This window comes from Peromyscus eremicus, chromosome X (genome assembly GCF_949786415.1).
Source record: "Peromyscus eremicus chromosome X, PerEre_H2_v1, whole genome shotgun sequence".
NCBI classification, from domain to species: domain Eukaryota; kingdom Metazoa; phylum Chordata; class Mammalia; order Rodentia; family Cricetidae; genus Peromyscus; species Peromyscus eremicus.
In genome coordinates this window covers 86,557,227-86,579,544 of record NC_081439.1, presented here as the reverse complement: position 1 = coordinate 86,579,544, position 22,318 = coordinate 86,557,227, and the positions used below count along the sequence as shown (strand labels likewise).

Sequence of the window (22,318 nt, the reverse complement as noted above, 5' to 3'; positions counted from 1 at the left end):
GGGGGGGAGATCCCTGGGTCAATACCCAGTCACTCTATCCTTTATTCTCATGAGCTTTTTGTTTGTTTTTAATTTTATAATTTGATTTAATTTTACATATCAGCCACAGTTCCCCTGTCCTCCCTCCTCCCGCCCCCACCCTCTCCCCAGCCCATCCCCCATTCCCATCTCCTACAGGGCAAGGACTCCCCTGGGGATTCAGCTCAACCTGGCAGATTCAGTCCAGGCAGGTCCAGTCCCCTCCTCCCAGGCTGAGCTATGTGTCCCTGCATAGGCCCCAGGTTCTAAACAGCCAGCTCAAGCACTAAGGACAGGTCCTGGTCCCACTGCCTGGGGGTCTCCTAAACAGTTCAAGCTAATCAACTGTCTCAGTTATCCAGAGGGCCTGATCAAGTTGGAGGCTCCTCAGCTATTGGTTCATAGTTCATGTGTTTCCACTAGTTTGGCTATTTGTCCCTGTGCTTTTTCCAATCTTGGTCTCAACAATTCTCGCTCATACAAACCGTCCTCTTTCTCGCCAAATGGACTCCTGGAGCTCCACCTGGGGCCTAGCCATGGATCTCTGCATCCAGATCCCTCAGTCATTGGATGAGATTTCTAGCACGACAATTAGGGTGTTTGGCCAACCTAACACCAGAGTAGGCCAGTTTGGGCTTTCTTTCGACCATTGCCAGTAGTCTATTGTGGAGGTATCTTTGTGGATTTCTGGGGGAAACAGTTTATTTTTACTTCGTTTTATTTTATTTTTTAGTCTAAGAATTTCATACATTGCTACACTGCATTTACATTGTTTGTGTCCTTCCTATTCCTCCAGTATCCTCTAAAATCCTCTCAAATTCATGATTTCTTCTTGTAGTGATATTGTGTCCTCCAATATATTGTGCACCCTAATAAATTTATCTGGGGTCAAAGAACAGAACAGCCACTAGATAGACATAGAGGCCAGAAAATGGTGGCACACACACCTTTAATCCTAGCATTCCAAAGGCAGAGATCTGTCTGGATCTCTGTGAGTTCAAAGCCACACTGGAAACATACAGGCATGGTGACACATGCCTTTAATCCTAGGAAGTGATGGCAGGAAGCAGAAAGGTATATAAGGCATGAGGACCAGTAACTAGAGCCTGGTTAAGCTTTTAGGCTTTTAGCAGCAGTTCAGCTGAATCCATTTGAGTGAGGACTCAAAGGCTTTCAGTCTGAGGAAACAAAACCAGCTGAGGAATTGGCAAGGTGAGGTTGGATGTGGCTTGTTCTGTTTCTCTTGACCTTTCAGCATTTACCCCAATACCTGGCTCTGGGTTTGTTTTTATTTATAAGACCTTTTAAGATTCGTGCTACATCTGGCCCACAATGTTCGTGGTATGAATTCGCGAAAAAGTCACTTGCCTGTGGCCTTGCGGCCCCAGCTCAGACCTGAGCTACATGTTGCCAGTTGTGGTAGTGCACACTGGTAGGATTTGCTGAAGGAAGCAGAGGCAGGAGGATCCCAAGTTTGAGGCCAGTATAGGAGGCTTGCTGAAGAGAAGCTGTGGCTGGGCCGAGCTACAAACAGTGGCGGTGGGACCCTGGAGGCAGCGACTGCTGCTCCAAGTTGCCAGCTGCTTCTCATTGTGTTGATGGTAGCAGTGATGGTGCTACCGGGGATGAAGGGTTTACTGCTGCTTGTTCAGAGAAGAATTGCCAAGACTACTACTGTGTTACAAGAAAGCGTCAGCAAAGGTCAGTTTGGAGAAGTTTGGTGAGGCAAGTGTTGAGAAGAAATTGCTGTGAAGATATTCTCTTCTAGGGAAGAATGCTCGTGGTTCCAAGAGACAGACATTTATCAGACTGTGATTACTTCAAACCACAGAGGAGGCAAAAAAAAAAAAATCTGCAGGGAACCATGACCAGGCCTAACAGCAACTTTCAAATCTTCAAAAGGATGACAGGACCCCACAATAATGATTCCACATGGACTATAGTAAAGCCGTTAACACCATGGAAAGATCGGCTTTGGACTACAAACTGCTCAGGACAATTTCGAGATGGCTAGCTGAGATGATCCAGATTCACAGACAACTCGAGCAAGGACTTGAGACAAGCCCTACATTTTCCCATTATGCAGATACTGGACAACAAATGATACAGCTACCTCTCCCAGGACTTGACAATTAACCCCAAAATTTTCTTTTCAGGATCCCCTAAAGATGTCTTCACCCCCAGAAAGCAGAAAGTAATTTTAAGAAAATGATGCCCACATTCCCTGAGATGGGGTGGGTGTTTTTGGTCGTTCAATGGCTTATGGATAATTGTTATTGTTTATGATGGTTGGTTACAAGTTGTTAATTGTTAATGGTCAAAAAAAGCTAAACAAAGGACATTAGATGCAGGGTTTTTGTTTTAAAAAAAGAAAAAGAAAAAATAAGATATAGAAAAAGGTAGATCACTGAATCTACTCTGAAAAAAGGAAAGATATAGAAACGATAAGATAAAAGGTAGTTTTTTTTATCTACTCAAAGAGAATATGGATATGATAAGATAAAAGGGAGATTATTGAATCTACTTTTAAAAAGGAACTACTTGTTTTAAATAGGATAAGTAATGAAATTTTTTGTCTGAATTAGTCAAATGTTAATGGACTGGACATTTTTAATGTAATTCTTGACTGCATATATTGTATATACTTATTGGATATAGTTTTTCTTGTATTAGTTATGTTTTTTTTAATTTTAGACAAAAAGGGGAAATGTGTTTTTATTAATAAGACCTTTTAAGATTCATGTTACATCTTCTACTATAATTATTGTGACACATACACAAACAAACACATGAGGACATTTCAGAAGACATCACCCACAGCTGAAGAGTTATAGGCACTCAATGGCTCCTGAAGAGGAGAGAATCAATTCTCACCAGAGATGAGTTCCATGATCCCAAATAGCTGTAAACACATGAACATAAGGACAACACTGAATAGTCTCAAGAGGAAGCATTTGTTCTTTACAAAAGGCCAGATAGTACAGCATTCCTTATAAGAAGTTTTCTTTTGGAAGAGATTCAGTTGGCAAATAGGCTATGATATGCAGAAGTATTTGAATATACTGCAAGATTGATGAGAATGTTATTTTGAAACTGCATTTAATTTTTTCATGTTGTATTCATAGGAACAGAATGCTAGGGGAAACTTTGCTCCCCCAGGGGACATTTATCAAAGCCTTGAGGCATTTTGGGTTGTCACAGCTGATGGGGAGTGTTTGAAGGATTTGGCTGGTGGAGGTAGATGGAATCATTCAACAGCACAAGATGGTCCCTTCGCCAAATAACCTTTCAGGTCCTAAATGTCAAAATGCTGATGTATAAAATCTTAGTCTGTGTAATAACCATGCATGTAACTAATACGAAGTACCCCATTTGAAATAAGGGCTGTCAAAGCACTGCTTTGACTTTGGTAGAGTCAGATTACTGATAACATAGGTCTTTTCTTCTTCTCTAGAGTGTAGTGGTGAAGGGGTGGCACTACAGACTTTCAAATAATATAGAATACGCATAGTAGTTCAGCCTTTGGATGTATGGCATCCCTTGCAATGCTTAGTGAGTAAAATCATTCTACAGAATTGTTCTGGTTTGGATTTTATTTGTCTCCCAAAGGTCCATTGTTAAATGCTTGCTTCTTCCTTCATGCTATTGAAAGGTTAGAGAACCATTAAGAAGTAGAGGTTAGTTTGAAATTTTAGGTCACTGAAGTACCTGCTCATGAAGATAATTGTGGGATCTCCCAATTTCTTTCTCTTTTGTGTCTTATATTTGTTTCACTGTGACATGATGGCCTCTGCCCACATACCAGAATACAGGTTTAGTTCACATTATCATACAAACTTTAGGTCTGTGTGATAATGTGCTGGGGTATAAATAACCATGAATCAAATGAAACTTCATCTCTTTCCTAGTTGATCATCACAGGCATTTATTTAAGTGAAAGGTAATCCTCAATCTAATCCAGGTACAAACCTTGTGATCTATATTAACAACCTGCCTATAAGATATACTCACTGATGCAATAGTGGCACAAATGTTATGGGAAAACAAACTACTTTTAAATTGGATTTAAGGACTACTGTATGACATGGAACCCATCCGTACCTGACACTGCTAAAGTGGCCAAGAATCTGAGATGAGATCAGTGATGGAACGAGGGGAAAATCTAGTACTATTATTCTGCTAAAGGGACTTAGAAATAAATTAACTCTTAAAAATATATTGCTGTACTCGTAAATCAGTGCCTCTCTCAATTCTAATCAAAGAAACTTCTTTTTATAATAGATGGGAATTAACACAGAGACCCACAAATGGACAGTGTACAGAGAGTGAAAGGCTTTGGAGCTCTCAGCCCTAAATGGGATGTCTTCATCAAACCTTTCTTCTCAGGGTTCAGGGATCTATGCAGAAGAGGAAGCAGAGAGAATATAAGAACCAGAGGTTATGGATGATTTCACAGAAACAGTGTCTTCCAGACTCTACAGGACAGATGTATATATGAGCTTACAGAGATGGTAGCACTACACATAAGACCTGTACTGGTTTATACCAGATGGGGTCCCATCACTGAGAGTAGGATGTACTAAGCCTAACAAAGGAGCTATTAGCAATTGAGACTTGCTGGCAAAGGCAGTATCAGTTTTCTACAACAGAATCTCAATGGATATAACAACCACACCAGGGCAGGTCCCATGCATAGGAAGTAGTTGGCCAACTCAAATTAAACTTCATTTTATGTGTGTGTGTGTGTGTGTGTGTGTGTGTGTGTATGCGTGCGCGCGCGCGCGCGCGCGCGCGCGTGCGTGTGGGCTTTTTGTTTATTTCTGTTTTATTCTGGCATTTTTTGTCTTAGTGGTTTTTTGTTTGTTTTGATTTTTGTTTTTGTGATTTATTTATTTTAAAGAGAAAGAGGAAAGAACATAAAGTTGGTGGGTAGGAAGCTGGGGAGGAGCTGGGAGGAGTTGGAGGAAGGGAAATCTGATCAAAATATATTGTGTGGAAAAAACCTTTTTTAATACAAAATTCAGGCCAGGTTTACATATCCTGTGGGATTCAATATTTACTTTAATGAAAAGGAGGAAAACTTATCTGAAATTCTTAGTGACATTTTCCTTAATACAGAAATTTTGGTGACAATTTTCCGTTTTAATATAAATGACCACCTTTAGAATTTTCAAAGCATAGATCTGGAAAAAAGAGAAAGGAAATTTTTCTTTTACATTTTTCCTTTATACAAGAAAACGACTCTTTAGTATGATATAAATGTTAATAAAAAGTTGATAATAAATGTTAATAACCAAATAAACAACCGTAACAACCTAAAAAGTATTTGATTTTTTAATGGAATGTGTGCCTCACATAATATATAGCAAAAATAATGAAATTACTTTATAACTTACTAAATACTATTTAAGAAAAAATTTATGTACTGCCTGGTTGTTAGTAATAAATATGTGGTCACTAAGGCATTATGTCTAGGTACTTTGCTGTTTCTCTGTTATATTGATACTAGTGAAAGAAAATGAAAAATATGAAATTATATTCTGGTTTTTACAAGCATTGTAGTTACACATTACTTGTTGCTATACAATTATTGAAAAGGATATTCATCTTACATTTCCTGCAATTTGAGTAGAGTAGCCCTACAATGTCATGCCAAGCAGAGTCTAATGTTGAAGCAATTTCTCAAGATTTATAGCAATAATCTTAATAAGGTCCCTCCAGAGAAACAGATGTTCAAGTGATAGAGATTCCATTTGGCTAAAGAGATCATTAGGTAAAAGAGAATATGCTTTCCCATATTTCTTAGGTTAACCCCATTGTGCTTGCCTCTGAGAAGTCTTTAAGTGAAATCTTATGAGTTTGATGCCATTAAGAAAATGACAAATATTTTGTAGACTCCTCTTAATGAACTCTGATCACCCAGGAGAAAATGGAAAGCTCTCCTGTTTTGCAGCTGCAGTGGTTTGTGTAAGAAATGCCCCATAGCCTTGAGTATCTGAACACTTAGTCCCTACCAATTGGTGCTTTTTGAAGGTGTTTAGGAAGTGCAGCTTTAATAGAGAATGTACTACACCACTGGGAGTTTGATATTCTAGACCCTCACCCTACTTCCAGCTTGCTCTCTCTGCTTCTTCCTTGTAGTAAAGTACATATTTCTCAATTTCCTGTCCCTGCTATCCTGCTGGCTGCTTGCTGTTGTGTTTCTCCACTGAGAAGGACCCCTAATCCTCATAGAACTGCAAACCAAAATCAAATCTTCCATAAGTCACTTTGTTTGGTGGTGGTTTCTCATGGCAACAGAAAATAACTAATGCATCAACCACCAATAAAAGACAAATTGTGTTTGAGAGACTATTTGCCACCACCAGCATCCTGTTTCAAACTATCATGAAATTGAAACTAGTATGAATGAGTTTTAGTATTGTCTGTGATATTTTGGTAATCTTGAAGGAGCTCATTACTTGCTGCCAATGGGACAAAAACTTAATTGTAGGCAATTTCTGTTTTTAAACCAAACTTAGAGACATACATTTTGGCAGTTTTCCTTTCATATGTGGAATCTTGATTTTAAAAATATAGATATGTGTATATATATATATATGTATATATATATACATATATATATGAAACTATAAGTGGACTATATGAGCTCAATGGTAGAGTGCTTGCCTAGCAAGTGCAAGGCCCTGGGTTCGATCCTCAGCTCAGAAAAAAAAAGAAAGAAATAATGTATAGAAAAGAAAAATACTATTTAAATTCATATGCCTAGGCATCCATCCATGCACATACATACACACACACACACACACACACACACACACACACACACATATATATATATAATGTATATATTACATAGAAATCATGAAGGCAGAGGGGTTACTATTTAGTGGAAAAAGGGAATCAGTAGGAAGAAGCAGGAAGTGCTAGATAAGGTAGAGAAGAAATATGGGCAAAGTACAACTGTGTACATGTATGAAAATGTCATAAAGAAACCCATTATCTACAAACCTAAAATAAAATAAAATCATAGTTTATGAAGCCTTCTTCTAGAAATATGGAGCAGATATACTTTCCCCTATTTCTCCCACTAATTACAGCGAAGATATCTGGCTATTTTGTATAAAATACTTGAGCAGACTATGAAAAGTAAAGAAAAGATGAAAGACACTTAGGTCATAATATGTCATGGTACTGGTTCACTTCATGCCTCATATATTCAAGAGTTATGAAACATAGAAACTAGGAAATGTCAGTAGGAATAGACAGGAAAGTCTACAATATGCCTGCTTTCTCTAGGTAAACTGTAATGAAAGGGACAATATAACAAGATAGAAGAAGTCATTATTTATCCTAATATCCCAAATATCACAGAAAAAATAGTACTCTTACCTGCCTATATTAGCAAATGATGCCAAATGGAGAGCCTAGACAGTCACTCTTAAAGTACTATGTAAGGTATTACAAAAATATTAGCATGGTATTAGAAGCAGCCAAATAAGAAGCCAAGATTTTCATCCTTCCAGTTATTAATAATAAATACACTCCCTTGTCCTAAAATATTTGAAGTGTCATTGGAGACCATAGCAGGATTATGGACTTCTAGAGAGAGAGGCATCTCTCTATTTTTCCACTGGGTTTTTATTATACGAGGCCCTTCACCACTGCCAGGTGATAATGAGGCCATTCACATCACGATGCTAATAGAAATGGGGAAGAACCAGGAATCCACACTTGCCCAGTATAGGGTACCTGACGCTCACTTTGAGTGACAGTGGAAGCTGAGTATGAATTCCAGACTTATATCTCCACCTAAAAATCAATGAGGTAATTTTCTCCCTTCCCTTGATAAGAGTGCTTTTAGATGAAGCCAGTCAAGACAGGAGGTTTAAGTAAAAATGTCCAAGTTTTATTGGAAATTTTCTAGTCAAACCCAAAATAGGAATATCTCAAATTAAATAAAATCAGAGTACCAACAGATACCGATTCCAAAATGTAGCTGTTACAATGAAAAACTTGGAGGCCTTAATAAACTAATAGGAAGTCTTAGAAAGTCTGAGAAAAACATTAGAGGATGTAAATTTGGGTTCCCTAAGTTCAAGGCTGCTTACCAGAGACTGTCACTTCCTCTTAGTCTATCTCCCCCACTTTAAAATTTGCCTGATCCCAGAAGGCTCCTTGGCTGGGACCCTGTAGCCATCACAGGTGATGTAAACTTTTATTCTCCTTCACTGCCCCCTTCATTAGGGTTACCCAAATCCTGGGGCTGCTTGTTAAGGACAGATACCACTCTTGGTCCATTTCCCCCCTCTGGGATTTTCCAGATCCTCACCAGGGACTCTGCAGTAATTACAAGTGACCCAGAGTCCTGAGTCCTGTCAGCTGCTGGACTGGGACTATCTAGTTGCACTATCTGGTCTTGAGACCCAGGACCAGCACACAATGTCAGGAGAAATGTGTTGCAGATTCCTTTATGGAATGGTTGAAGGCATTAGACTGTAGCAGAGAAACAGAAGACCTGAGACAGAGACTATATCCCAAAATATAAGATAATGAAGGGAAATTGTGATCATAACATTGCTATGAATTAGCCCCTTACTGAACACTGTAAGCATTTCTACTGAAAGAAGTAATGTGACTTGTACAAAACAAACAAACAACAACAAAAAAAAAAAACCCAGAAAAACTCATCCAACAAAATACCCCCAGATGCTGTGGGATGGTCTGTATGTCAAATTGCTCTGATTGGTCAATAAATAAAACACTGATTGGCCAGTAGCTAGGCAGGAAGTATAGGCGGGACTAACAGAGAGGAGAAAAGAAAGAACAGGAAGGCAGAAGGAGTCACTGCCAGCTGCCGCCAGGACAAGCAGCATATGAAGATGGCAGTAAGCCATGAGCCACGTGGCAAGGTATAGATTTATGGAAATGGATTAATTTAAGCTATAAGAACAGTTAGCAAGAAGCCTGCCACGGCCATACAGTTTGTAAGCAATATAAGTCTCTGTGTTTACTTGGTTGGGTCTGAGCGGCTGTGGGACTGGCAGGTGACAAAGATTTGTCCTGACTGTGGGCAAGGCAGGAAAACTCTAGCTACACCCAGATGCACACAAATCTCAATACATAAATAAAATAATATAAAACCCCAAAGATTATTCCACCTCAAAAAAACTCAAGTTCCATAGTATTGGCCCCTAATGAGAATGACATGAAAGAACTTTAAGACAAAGAATTCAAAAGAATTATTTTAACAAGGCTTAAAATAAAAACTCAAAGAAGAAAAAGCAATGAATGAAATAAGAAAGTCAACTGAAAATATGAAAATAGAGATTGAAGTTTTCAGAAATTCCAAAGTAAAATATGCTGGAGATTAAAAACTCAATAACTTGGTGGAAAGCATGAACAACTAAATAGATGTTGAAAACACAGATTCAGGAATGAAAGACAAGGTAGAATGATTGGCAGGAAAAGTCAATGAGAAATATAAATGAACAGAACATGAGTAAGAGTGACGTTTGGAATACCATGAAAAGACCTAACCTCTGAATTGTGGACAAAAGAGAAGAAAATTACAGTGGACGCATCTTCAGTAAAATCAAAAAATAAAATTTCCCAAACCTAGAGAAATAGTTGCCTATCTAGGTACAAGAGGCCTATAGAACACTGAAAGGACAAGAGAATTTCTCCATGATATTATTACAGTTAAAACATTAAAATTACAGAGTAAAGAAAGGATATTGAAAGCTTCAAGTGAGAAAAGTCATGACACTTACAAAGGCAGGCTTACTAGATTAACTACTGATTATTCAACAAGAACATTTAAAGCCAGAATGTCATTGAAAGTCCTGAAAGTCCTGAAAGACCCTAACTATACTATTATACCCCAAATAACTAATTATTAAAATTAAAGGAGAAATTAAAACTTTCCACAATTGTAGATGAATTTCTAAATGGTCTTATTAGATAAAAAACATGGAACCAAATATAGGGGTGAAAGCCTTAGAGAGATCAGGGAAATAGGGAAAGCCAACAGCCAACTTTACCTCATCAACTCTGCAGCTTCCAAATGCCGGTTACTTCCTGTCTGTATGCTTTGCTGTTCTGCCATCTGATTTGCTCTCTCTATTCAGCTATATCACTTCCTCTTCCTACACAGCTGTGTCACTTCCTGTCTGTCTGTACAGACCTCCAGACCTCCAAGGTTAACTACTTTTGGAATTTAAGGCGTGTGCCACCACACCTGCCTTTATTTCCAGTGTGGCCTTGAACACACAGAGATCCTGCCTGCCAAGTGATAGGATTAAAGGAATGTGCTAACATTGCATGACTTCTGTGTTGTGGCTGGCTTTTTCCTCTATTGTCCAGGGAAGCTTTATTTATTAAAGCACAAATAAAACATCACCACATTTCAGCACAAATAAAATATAACCACACACGATAAAAACAGATTAAAGAATTTATGACTAAAATCAGGATACTGGGAGGAATACTTAAATCTGAAGAGAAGGATGAACACATCCAAGATGTCATAGGAACAAGTAAATATTTCCAGGCTAAGTAGTCAAAAGAGGTTTGAGAAAACACTACAAAACCAACAAAATCACAGGAATAAGTATACATCTTTCAATAATTCCTGAATATTAATGGTCTCAATCCACCAATAAAAAGATACAGATTAGCAGACTAGACTATTTAACAAGATCGATTTTTTGCTGCTTCTAAGAAACACACCATCAAACACCAACACACTATCAAAAATAGATACCACCTCAGGGTGAAAAGATGTATAAGAGGATCCTAAGAAAATTGAACCGAGAAAAAAGCAGGTGTAGCTAATCTAATATATAACCAAATACACCTCATATCAAAACCAGTCAGAAAAGACAAGGAAGTGCATTTTACACTCATTAAATGAAAAAATTCACCCACAGGATAGTCATAAACATATATGTAACAAACACAAGGGTACTCACTCAGTTTTATAAAAGAAACATTATTCAATCTAAAATTACATATTGGCACAAGGACAGTGATAGTAAGTTATTTCAGTACCTCACTCTCAGCAAATAAACTAGAGAAACCCTGTAGTTAAATGACACAAATAAAATGGACCTAACAGATGTCTACAGAAAAACCCCAAACAAATACAAAAGAATATACACTCTTCTCAGCAGCTGTGAAACATTCCTCAAAGTGGTCTACATGTAGGGTGTAAAGAAAGTCTCAAAAACACAGGAAAATTGAAATGACATCCAGTGTTCTATCTCACCACAATGAAATAAAGCTGGATATAAACATCAATTAAAAACTAGAGAAAGTGCACCAGTTCTTGAAGACTAATCAACAAACTACTGAATGATAATTGAATCATTGAAAAAATCTAGAAGGAAATAAAAACAAAATCTTGGAAGTGAATGAAAATGAAAACAGCACATCAAAATCTATAGGGCACAATGAAGATGGTCCTAACAGGAAAGTTTATAGCACTAATTGCTTACATTAAAAAAGAAGGATAGAATAATTCAGGTGAAGAGGCAGCCTATAGAATGGGAAAAAAAATCTTTACTCACTATACACATGACAGAAGGTTAGTATCAGAACGTACAAAGAACACAAAAAAATAAACATTAAGAAAACAAACAATGTAATTAAAAATGGAGCATGGAGCTAAACAGAGAGTTCTCAAAAGACAATATACAAATGGTTGGTAAACTTTTTAACACTGTTTAATAAACTTAGTTACATGGGAAATGAAAATTAAAGCTTGCTTGAGATTCTTTATTACTCCAACCAGAATGGCTAAGATAAAATAAACAAAACAGGGACAACAAAAACAAATAACAAATGCTGGCACAGATGTGGGGAGAGAACAACACATATTCACTGTCGGCAGGAGTGCAAATTGATGTAGCCACTATGAAAATCAGTGTGAAGTTTTGTTAGAAAGATAGAAATAAGCCAGGCGTTGGTGGCGCACGCCTTTAATCCCAGCACTCGGGAGGCAGAGGCAGGTGGATATCTGTGAGTTTAAGGCCAGCCTGGTCTCCAAAGCGAGTTCCAGCAAAGGCGCAAAGCTACACAGAGAAACCCTGTCTCGAAAAACAAAAACAAAACAAAACAAAACAAAAAACAAAAAAAAAAAGAAAGCTAGAAATAGAGCTACTACACGCTTCATCAATCTCATTTGTCTTAGATTTTTCTATTGCTGTGATAAAACATCATGACCAAAAGCAACTTGGAGAAAAAAAGGTTTGATTTTTGTCTTACAACTCTCAATTCACACTCCATCACTGAGGGAAGTCAAAGCAGGAACACAAAGCAGGAAACTGGAGACAGGAACTGAAGCAGAAGCCATAGAGGAACACTGATGACTGGCTTGCTCATTTTACTTCCTTCTATACTCTAGGATAACCTGGCCAAGAATGGTACTACCCATAGTGGGCCAGGCACTTCTACATCAAGCGTTAATCAAGAAAATGTCCTATAGACTTGCCTACAGGCAATCTAGATAAAGTCATTTTTTCAAATTGAAATGCCTATTCCCAGATAACTATAGCTTATGTCATGCTGATAAAAACAAAAACAAAAACAAAAAACCAGGACACCACTCTTGTACATCTATACAAAGGACTCTTTACCCTGCTGTAGAGATATCTACTCATTCATGTTTATTGTTTTTCTATTCACAATATTTAGGAAATGGAAATGACATAGATGCCCATCAACTGATGAATGGATAATGAAAATGAGGCACATTATACAAGTCATTATTATTTAACTGTTAAGAAAAATAATAATTCATGCAGGTAAATGAATGGAGCTGGAAATAATCACTCTGAGTAAGGCAACTTAGATTCAGAAAGACAAATGTTATATATTTTGTCACATTTTTATATATTAGTTTTGATATGTGTGTTCCATTTTGAACACCCATAGAGGTCAGAAAGTAAGCAATGGGCCAGAGAACAAACCAGTACTGTGACCTGAAAGTAAAAACCTTCTTTGGAGGTGTGGCCATTTGTAGGTTTTTTTATACTTCAGTAGAGGGCATCTATATCCATAAATATAAGGTCAGCACTAACTAGAGTTATTGAGTTATCATAAATAAAAAAGGAGCTAGGAGGAGGACATGTTGAATAAGCCATGGGGAGTTAGAGAATGGGGGGGGATAGGATCATATTCCACTGCATATATATATAAAAAAAATTCTCCAAGAACATAAACTATGTGACTCAGCAATGATACCCCTGAGCCTATACCTAGGAATATTCTCATGAAAAACTATATTGTCATACATAAATATTTGATCATGTATGCTTATATAGGTTTTATTCATAGTGACCCAAATCTGGAAACATCCCAGATAGCTATCAACTGATAATGCTTAAATAAGCATTGGTACATAAATGATACTAAACACTAACAACAAAAGAACAAGCTGCTGATTAATGGGTAATGTAACTGGGATGACTCACCAGGGAAGTAGGATGAATGTAAGCTAGTCCCAAAGATTAAACATTGTTAACACTGTCAATATGATATAATTACAGAAATAGATTGAAATTTAGTGGTTTCCAGGAGATGGGATCGAAAGAACCTGGCTGTTGCTATAAAAAGGAACATGAATGATCTTTATCAGTAAAACCCTGCTTGTGTCATGATAATGCATCAGTATTAGTATGCTAGGTGAGATAGTACAGGAAAAGGTTTGCCTCTACAGGAATCTGAGTAGAAAGTACATAATATCCTTCAGTAGCAATAGTTTTCTCTTTATTAAGAAATATAAATCTACTTATTGTTACATTTTATTTATTTATTATTATTGTATAGGTGTACTTGTGTTTAATGTATATACGTAAGTGTGGGCATATGTGTGCCCCACTGTGCAAGCCAGGGTGCACATGTAGAAGTCAGAGCTCATCTGTCTTTCTGAGTCAGTTCTGTCCTTCTACCCTGAGCTCCAAGAACTGTACTCAGATTGTCAGGCTTGCTCAGCCAGCACTTTTACTTAATGAGCCATCCTGCCTATCCTTCATGCATTATTTCTTACACTTGAATAAATGTGATTGTATAATTGTCTCAATAAGAAAGATTAATTAGAAAAGTTTATTTGCATATAAAAAATGAAAATAAAGCAGCAATACAAGAACATTATGATGCTTGTTTTTTTTCTTTCAAGACATGAAATGACCTTATATACTTGGCCTTGGGGAACTGTAGTTGATTTCTGGATGACACAAGCTAGGCTTCTGTATATATCTAATTGATATATAATGCTTTCTCTTTTCTGTAATTTGGAACTAATTAATATGTTTTCAGGAAAGTGCTAGCACTTGAGCCAATGGTATTCTAAAAGAGGACTGAAGAAAAATTTTTCAACATGAGAAATCTTTTTTGGCTTATTTGTTTATCAAGAATAAGAATCTCTATATTTTTAATGTAAAGATCTGTTGGAATCTTTATAAAAATAGATATTTGTGTTGAAAGCATTACAGAAAAGAAAAAACCTACCGTGAGCTGTTATTTGCTATCAAAATAATTCTAGCAATGTTGAAGCTGCTTGAAATTATTTTTAAAATGAAATGTTAATCATTTGTTTGATTTTTATTTTTGTTAGTGTCTTTCTATGCACCCTGGACTAGTCATAACCAACTTAAGTGTGTGTGTGTGTGTGTGTGTGTGTGTGTGTGTGTGTGTGTGTGTATGTGTGTATGTATTAGCATTGAGATTGTGGCAAGTTAGTACTATTTCTATATTTCTTTAGTTCATGCTTTGTCAGAGAAAGAAAAACTCATTTTGAGAAAACTACCAAGATTTGATAAAACTACATTAAGTTCAGTAAACATATGACAAGATGGCAAATCAATATTTTTATTTCAGTCACTCAATAAATAATTCATAATGTAATTTAATCTTATATAATCTTTCAAAATGAAATAAAACATCTTATTATTTGTCCTTTTCATAAAACAAGTATTGTTAAATGATATTATGGTGGATATAGCTTTTTTAAAGGTCAAGTGTTTTAAAAGTCCATCCATAAAAAAGTAACAGTTTTTCTTAGTTTATCTTTATTCTCCCAAATGATAGGAGGAAAAACAATACAACATGCTGCTTTATTAAAATGGATAAAAGAACACACACACACAAACACAAAGAAAGAGAGAGGGAGGGGAAACATAACAAGGTCACATGCTCATAGAGTCATTTTTTTATTTTTGAGATTATGATTACAATATTTCTCTCTTTCCCTTTCTCCCTCAAAACACTTCCATAGACTTCTCCTTTTCAAATGTATATCCTGTTTTTCATTGTCATTGCACGCATATATGTGTATAAAACATACTCCTAAATATATCCAGCTTAGCCTGTATAATGTTACTTGTGTTCATGTTTTCAGGGCTGACCATTTGGTGCTGGACCACGAGTTGGTGTGCTCTCAGTATTCCCCAGTTGCCTATAGTGCCCAGACTCCATTAGATGTGTCAAAGTGGACAGGGGAATGTTCACAAAGCCTCAACCCCACACAAAGAACTGCAAGGGTCATTTCCTCTCATGTGAGACTTAACTGTTTAGATTATGAGTTATCAGGACAACTACATAAAACATGAAAATCCTTTTTACATAATAGTTTAAATTGTTGTTTATCTGTTGTAGGTATGTACACAGAAAAAAAATATCTTTATAGGTGTTTCAGAGTAGTGATAGTCTAATTGTTTAGGCCTGGCAGTTTTTATTGGTTTTATTATTATTAGTTCTGTTGTAACAAAATACTCTAAACATTAGTGGTTTAAAGTAACAAAAATTTATCATTCACCTTTGGTTGGATGAGAATTCCTTCCTTCTTTCCTTCCTTCCTTCCTTCCTTCCTTCCTTCCTTCCTTCCTTCCTTCCTCTCTCTCTCTCTCTCTCTCTCTCTCTCTCTCTTTCTTTTTTTTGAGACAAGTTTTCTCTGTGTAGTCCTATACTGGAACTCGCTCTGTAGACCAGGCTGGCCTTGAACACACTGAGATCTGCCTGTCTCTGCCTCCCGCGTGCTGAGATTAAAGGCATGCACCACCACCGCCTGGCTCTGGATGGGAATTTCAATGGCTTAGTTGGATGCTTCTGGCTCAGTATCTCTCAGGAATTGTCAGTTAAGATACTTACTGACATAGCAGCTCTGATAGTAATTTTTCATCACTGTGACTGTGACTGAACACCTAACAAGAAGCAACAAGAAGTATAGAGGGTTGATTTCGGCTCATGGTTTAAGAGAATAGTCCATCATGGCAGGAAAGATGTGTTGGTGGGTGTGGCTCAACTTGCCCACATTTAAATGGATCAGGATGCATACTAGGGTGTGCAGTAGGGATCTTTCATCTTCTCTGGAAACCCAAAGTTGTCACTCATTTATGCCTTAGGCGATTCTTAATCCAATCAGATTGGCAATTTAAATTAACCAGCACAGTAGCCATTTAAACTTTTGACTGAAGTTTCAGGATACATTTAAAGATGGCTCACTTACATGGCCATTAGTAGGAGGCCCTGGTTCTTTACTGTGTATTCTACTTTCACTTTTGTTGTTCCAACAAATCCTCTTACAAAAAACAAAAAAGCAAAAAACAAAAAAACATAGGGGAATGAAGGGGTTATATGGCTTACAATTCTAGGTTACAGTCCATTATTGCAGGGAGGTCAAAGCAGAAACTTAAAACATCACATCCACAGTGAAGAGCAGGGGTAAAACTGCAGCCGTGGGCAGGCTTCTGGGCAGCAGCTTGTGGGCTCCAGGTAACCAAAGTACAGTGTAGTGTTGTCCTGACTACCTGTCACTGAGCCACATCAATTGACACTGAGATCAGTTGCAAGAGCTGGAGTGCTATTAAGGGGAAATTGCAAGAATTAGGAGCTTATATGGGCTTCATGGTGTATTAGATAAATTTCAATCTGTTACAACTGAGCCTTCTAGTCAAAAGTCTTCTGATACCAATATCTTTGATAGTAACATGCCTCCAAACCAGACGGGTTTTAGTCTGGAAGATGAGATAGGGCATGAAGCTGCAGTCCCTCCCCTTGCCCTTTCGAACTCTAGACTGGAAAAAAAAAGGATTCCAGAGTTTCTACACGTTCACAGGAGCAGGAATCAGACAGACTTATGATTCCAGAGCTTCAAATCCAGCTAACGTCAACAGGGAAACCTCTCAGGGAACCAGCACCCTTTGAAGATGTGATTCCTATCAAGCCAGAACCAGATGATTTCATCGATGAAGACCTCGGTTCTGTGCAAGAAAATTCCTTATCTTAGCAGAAGCCTACAGTGACACATACATACGGTTCTTCTCATCCTTCTACTGAGATTTATCAACCATCTGCAAGTAGAAATGCAGATACAGGTATTCATTTAAAGAAGCTATGACTTCAGCAGTTGCTAAACAGGTTTCACAGAGAAGCAACTGGATTACAGAAGAGCCAATGTACAAACTGGACATTTGTGTGGAGCAGATACAAACTGAACATTTATGTGGACCAGATACAAACTGGACATTCATGTAGAGTAGATACAAACTGGACATTCATGTGGACCTGATACAAACTGGACATTCATGTGGACCAGTATAAACTGGACATTTATGTGGACTAGATACAAACTGGACATTTGCGTGAACCAGATACAAACTGGAATTCATGTGGAGCAGATACAAACTGGACATTTGTGTGGATCAGATACAAACTGACATTAGTGTGAGCCAGATACAAACTGGACATTTGTGTGAACCAGATACAAACTACACATTTGTGTGAGCCAGAAGTGCTTAGCAGCATAGAAGAAACTTACAGTCCCTTCTTCAAAAGCAACTTAGATAAATTAGTATTGAGGACAAAAATTCTCAGGAAAGAACGTTGCCTGCTATAAGCTTAGTTGTTAAAGTAAAACAACAAAGACAAAAAAATCAGTCATGATGGAAGAGAGGAGGAAGATACTGGGTATGTCTTCTAAACAGGAAGCATGTCCAGTAACATGTCTGAACCAGCAAAGCCTGAGTTCCACAGAAATAGACATTGCCGGTTGCTCCCAGAACTTCTTTTCAAGAAAAATTACTAGCAGAAATAGTCCAGGAAGCAAAGGGAGATAGTACAGAAAAAAGGAAGAAACTCAATACAGGCAATTGTAATCTTAACAAGGAAGAAACAGAGGTGAATCAAAATTACTAGGACATGGAATCCATGGTCCATGCAGACCAAAGATCTTTATTCTAAAGAAGTCAAAGCTGTCTGAGGAAATAGTAGTAATACCAAACATGAGTTTGGGATAAAATTTGTAGATACCCTTTGGGTATCTTTCAGGACACCTTATGCAGACACAAAATCTTGTACAATCAGATAAAGCTACAAGTCCCAAGTTTATAGTGACACTGGATGGTGTCCCCAGCCCACCAGGATACATGTCAGATCAAGAAGAGATGTGCTTTGAATGAAACAGGTACACCAAACTGCAGCCTCAAATGAGGGACTCAGCCGTCTCCTCCCCCCATAGTGGTGCAGCTGATGTTCAGATAGCTTGACTACCTGAGTGTGGCAGAGAAACCAGAAAAACTTTGGAGCACAGCAAGTACTGCCTTGCTTGCAAAACTGAGGATGAGTATGTAGATCACTTTGACCTTTCAAAGCCTTCCCCCATTGTAAATTTGCTGGAAAATGTTTATTTGTGCATCTGAATTCTAAATATTGTGTATTTATGTGTAGGAAACCAGATTGCCCTTCACTCATATGAGTAAAATTCCCACACAAGTTTCATCACCAGTACCATCTTCTAAATGGGCAGCTCTTCTGTTACTTCCCAACTTGTAAGAAAATGGAATGTCCCTTCTACCATCCGAAACACTGCAGGCTTAATACTCAGTGTGTAGGAACAGACTTTATCATCTCATCATTAATTACTGTGCCATAAGACATGTCTTCAAATGAATTTGACTACAAAACAGTGAATGAAACCCTAATCCTACCTGACAGAAGATCATGCAAATTGAAAGCTTCCATTTTCTGATGAAAGATATTCTGCAGAACTTGTCATGTCTTTGAAATTTAGAATATATTGATTTCATAATATGGATTTTATTACCAGACTGGTGTCTTAACTTTTTAAGTGTGTAAGTGGTCTATTAAGTGTGTATTTTAAGTGTGTAAGTGATAAAGCGTAACTTTATTAAGTGGTTTTAAAATTATTTGATTTTTTAACTAGAGAAAAGACAATTTAAAGAAAAGTCAAATTCTATTAAAACATTTGTGGCTTGCTTGAAAAAAATAGGCATACTGTCATATGAACACTTGCTATTAAGATGTAGTGACTCCGTTTATTTGTAATGAAGCAATAATAATAGCAGGGTTCAGGCATTTGTGTATAACATTCACTTCCCCCTAATTGTTTCCATCCCAAATGATATGATTTTTAAAATGAGTAATAAAAAATTAAAAGTCACAGACTAATTTAACAACATTTCAGTGTGGACAGAAAATATGTCTTTGGAACGGTAAAGAAAAGTTTCTCTCATTTGTACCAAGTTGACAGCAGTGATCTAATTTAATCAGTCAAGTATCACTGTTCAAAGGATTCATGTTTAACGGATGAAATGTTAAATGGATTCTTTCCATTAAAAATGTGTTACATTTTGTTCTCTGACACTGAAGGGACACAGATTGCTGCAAATACATTCACTCTGTTCATAATATTTTTTTTTTGCAGCCAAACAAATCCATTGGAACCTAAGAGCAACATATTGTCTGGACAGTATCATAAAGCTCAACAAGCTAAATGTCACAAAATAATTGGCAACATAGAAAACAATTTCAGACTTAGAGAAATGCTTATTTTATAATTGAAGCAAGTATATCCCATATACAGAATGGTACAGGTTGGGACAAGTTGGGGTGAGATGTAGTATAGGGGGAGATATGAGGTGCTTCATGATTTCCACTGTCCCCGACTGAGATTACTGCTTGATTCATAAGTTCTAACTCACAGTCTAAGATACATGCTTGCCTTTAGTAAAGAAAAGTGATACTTTAGACTCTTTTAGGAACAGAATTGTTGGCCTTTTGTGATATCGATTTAGCCTAATGTTATATTCCTTAGGCTGTGTTTATGACAGAAAGAAGCATTCAAATATGATTCCAAAGTGTCAGAAGGAAAGCAAACAGTCTGTCCATGTGTACCAAAGAGACTTTTGTTTCAGAGCACCATGAAGATTTATTCATCATCTCAATCAATTCTAAAAGTTCCTGAAAGTTCCACATTTCCTTGGAGTTTAGCCCCCCTCACTCTCAGGACTCCAGTTAGGATAGGAAGAACCCAAATCTCAAGACTTATCAAAATTCATTTAGCCTAAATTCTGTTGATAAAAAAAAATGTTGTGTTTTTTGAACCACAGTAGTGTGTTCTGAGCAACAAAAGTGAAAGGCAATCAATGGCAGAAACATGCCTTTTAATGCATTTTAAGTTTTTCATGTGTGTGGGAACAGATGTTTTTACACAAAAAATGAAGGAGTACAAGGGAAGGCCTTTAATTATTTAATAAAGAACATTCTAACTCAAAATAAGTAAATAGTACTATTTTTTCACCACAGGTGAAAAAACTTCCAGGACTAGTTTCTCACCAAATTATTGGATGAAATATTTATAAACTACACTGTATTCAAAATCCAAAAGGAGGGCACTTTTCATGAATTCCAAAGACATCCTTTCCCTAGTCTAGAATTAAATAATAATAATAATCAGTGCAATACTTGGTTGGTGTTGGTGCTTTTGTTTCATTCAACATTTGCTTCATTTGAATACCTTTGTTCTATTTCCCTCAATTATCGTACATTTAGAACTCTCTCTATATTGTAGACAGGGGCATTATTTTTCCTTTCTCTTTTATCCTCATAGATCACAGAACTTGATGTATAATAGATGCTCAATAAATGGTTGTAAATAAAATGATAAAATATTATTGGTACCAAAAGATACAAGTTTAACTGGTTCTAACCACACCCTCCTATCTCTGCAGCCCACCATAGAGTACTATCTTGATTGTGAGCATACTGTGTACTTTACATTTGTGCTGGTATCAATAGTAGTGGAAGCTACAGTTCTTCTCTTGGAAAGTTGTAGTTTCATCATGAGGATATTAATGAGAGAATATGAAGGATGATTATTATTATTATAATTATTATTATGTGTGAGAGAGAGAAAGAAGAGAAGTAGGAGAAAAGAAGAAGACAATGAAGAAGGAGAAGGAGGAGGAGGACGAGAAGGAGAGTGGGTTATGTGGAGTTCAGAAGATAGCTTTTGGTAGTCATTTCTCTCCTTCCATTGTGAGTTAAAGAACCACACTTGGTTGTTAGGCTTGTGAGGCAAATGCTTTTACTTGCTGAACCATCTCATTGGTCTCCTAATGTCTTGATAGAAGGTAAAAATAATAGGCATTCTGAATTCAGAGAAGGTAGTATTAGTGGAGTTCACCTGGTTAAAGGGAGTGTCTTGGAAGAGAAGCTAGTTGAAACTAACTTTAAAAATATTTAACTCTTAATACTATCCTTACAAGTACTAAGAGTGCTAACGAATTTGAAGCTATCAAATAGTGCCTTGAGCAAAGTAAGCAATCAACCAAAAGCACCTACTATGAAAAACATGAGGGCAAATGAGGAAAAGGGGGATTGATCAGCTAGTAAGCCTGGCAATATTCAAACTGTAGAATGAACCCGAGGACAGTGCAGAATTTACAACAAACATGTTGTAAAGGAAGAATAGTTAAAATAGAAGACCAAAAAGAACAGAGTGCAAGTTCCATGTAAGATTGAGGGGGTCTTGAGTATCAACCTTATAAATTAAGAGTTGTTTTTCTATATACAGTGAAGACCCATTGGTATCCGATTGACTTTTGCTTCAATCTTATGGCTCTGTAAGTATTTCCACGAACACGGGCATATCATGTACTTGAATTTGACGGACACTGTCCTGAACAAAGATACAGACAATGAAAAGATCATTTTAATCTAAAGTTACTTATGAAGTGGTTGGATATTTTCTCTTTCTAGATTCAAGCTCTTAGTCCATACCTTAAAATAGCTGAAGCAAATGGCGTTTTGACAGACACAGCAAATGTGGCTGTAAAGACATATACCCAGTCAAGGTCAAGGGGAAACAGAATGCTGGGTTGTCATCACATGGGATTACAGTCTCTCATATTTTATGATGTTCTTAAAGTCTAAAATAGCAATTAGCTATTAGATTGGTCTAAAACATGCAATGTGCTAAGTGCTATATAAAGTCTGCGCA

General features: G+C 37.0%; 1 pseudogene; it reads left to right on the top strand.

The window, feature by feature from the left end:
* The first annotated feature begins 1,643 nt into the window (after nt 1-1,643).
* Nucleotides 1,644-18,949, top strand: LOC131900120 (zinc finger CCCH domain-containing protein 14-like; annotated as a pseudogene).
* Nucleotides 18,950-22,318: the final 3,369 nt, after the last annotated feature.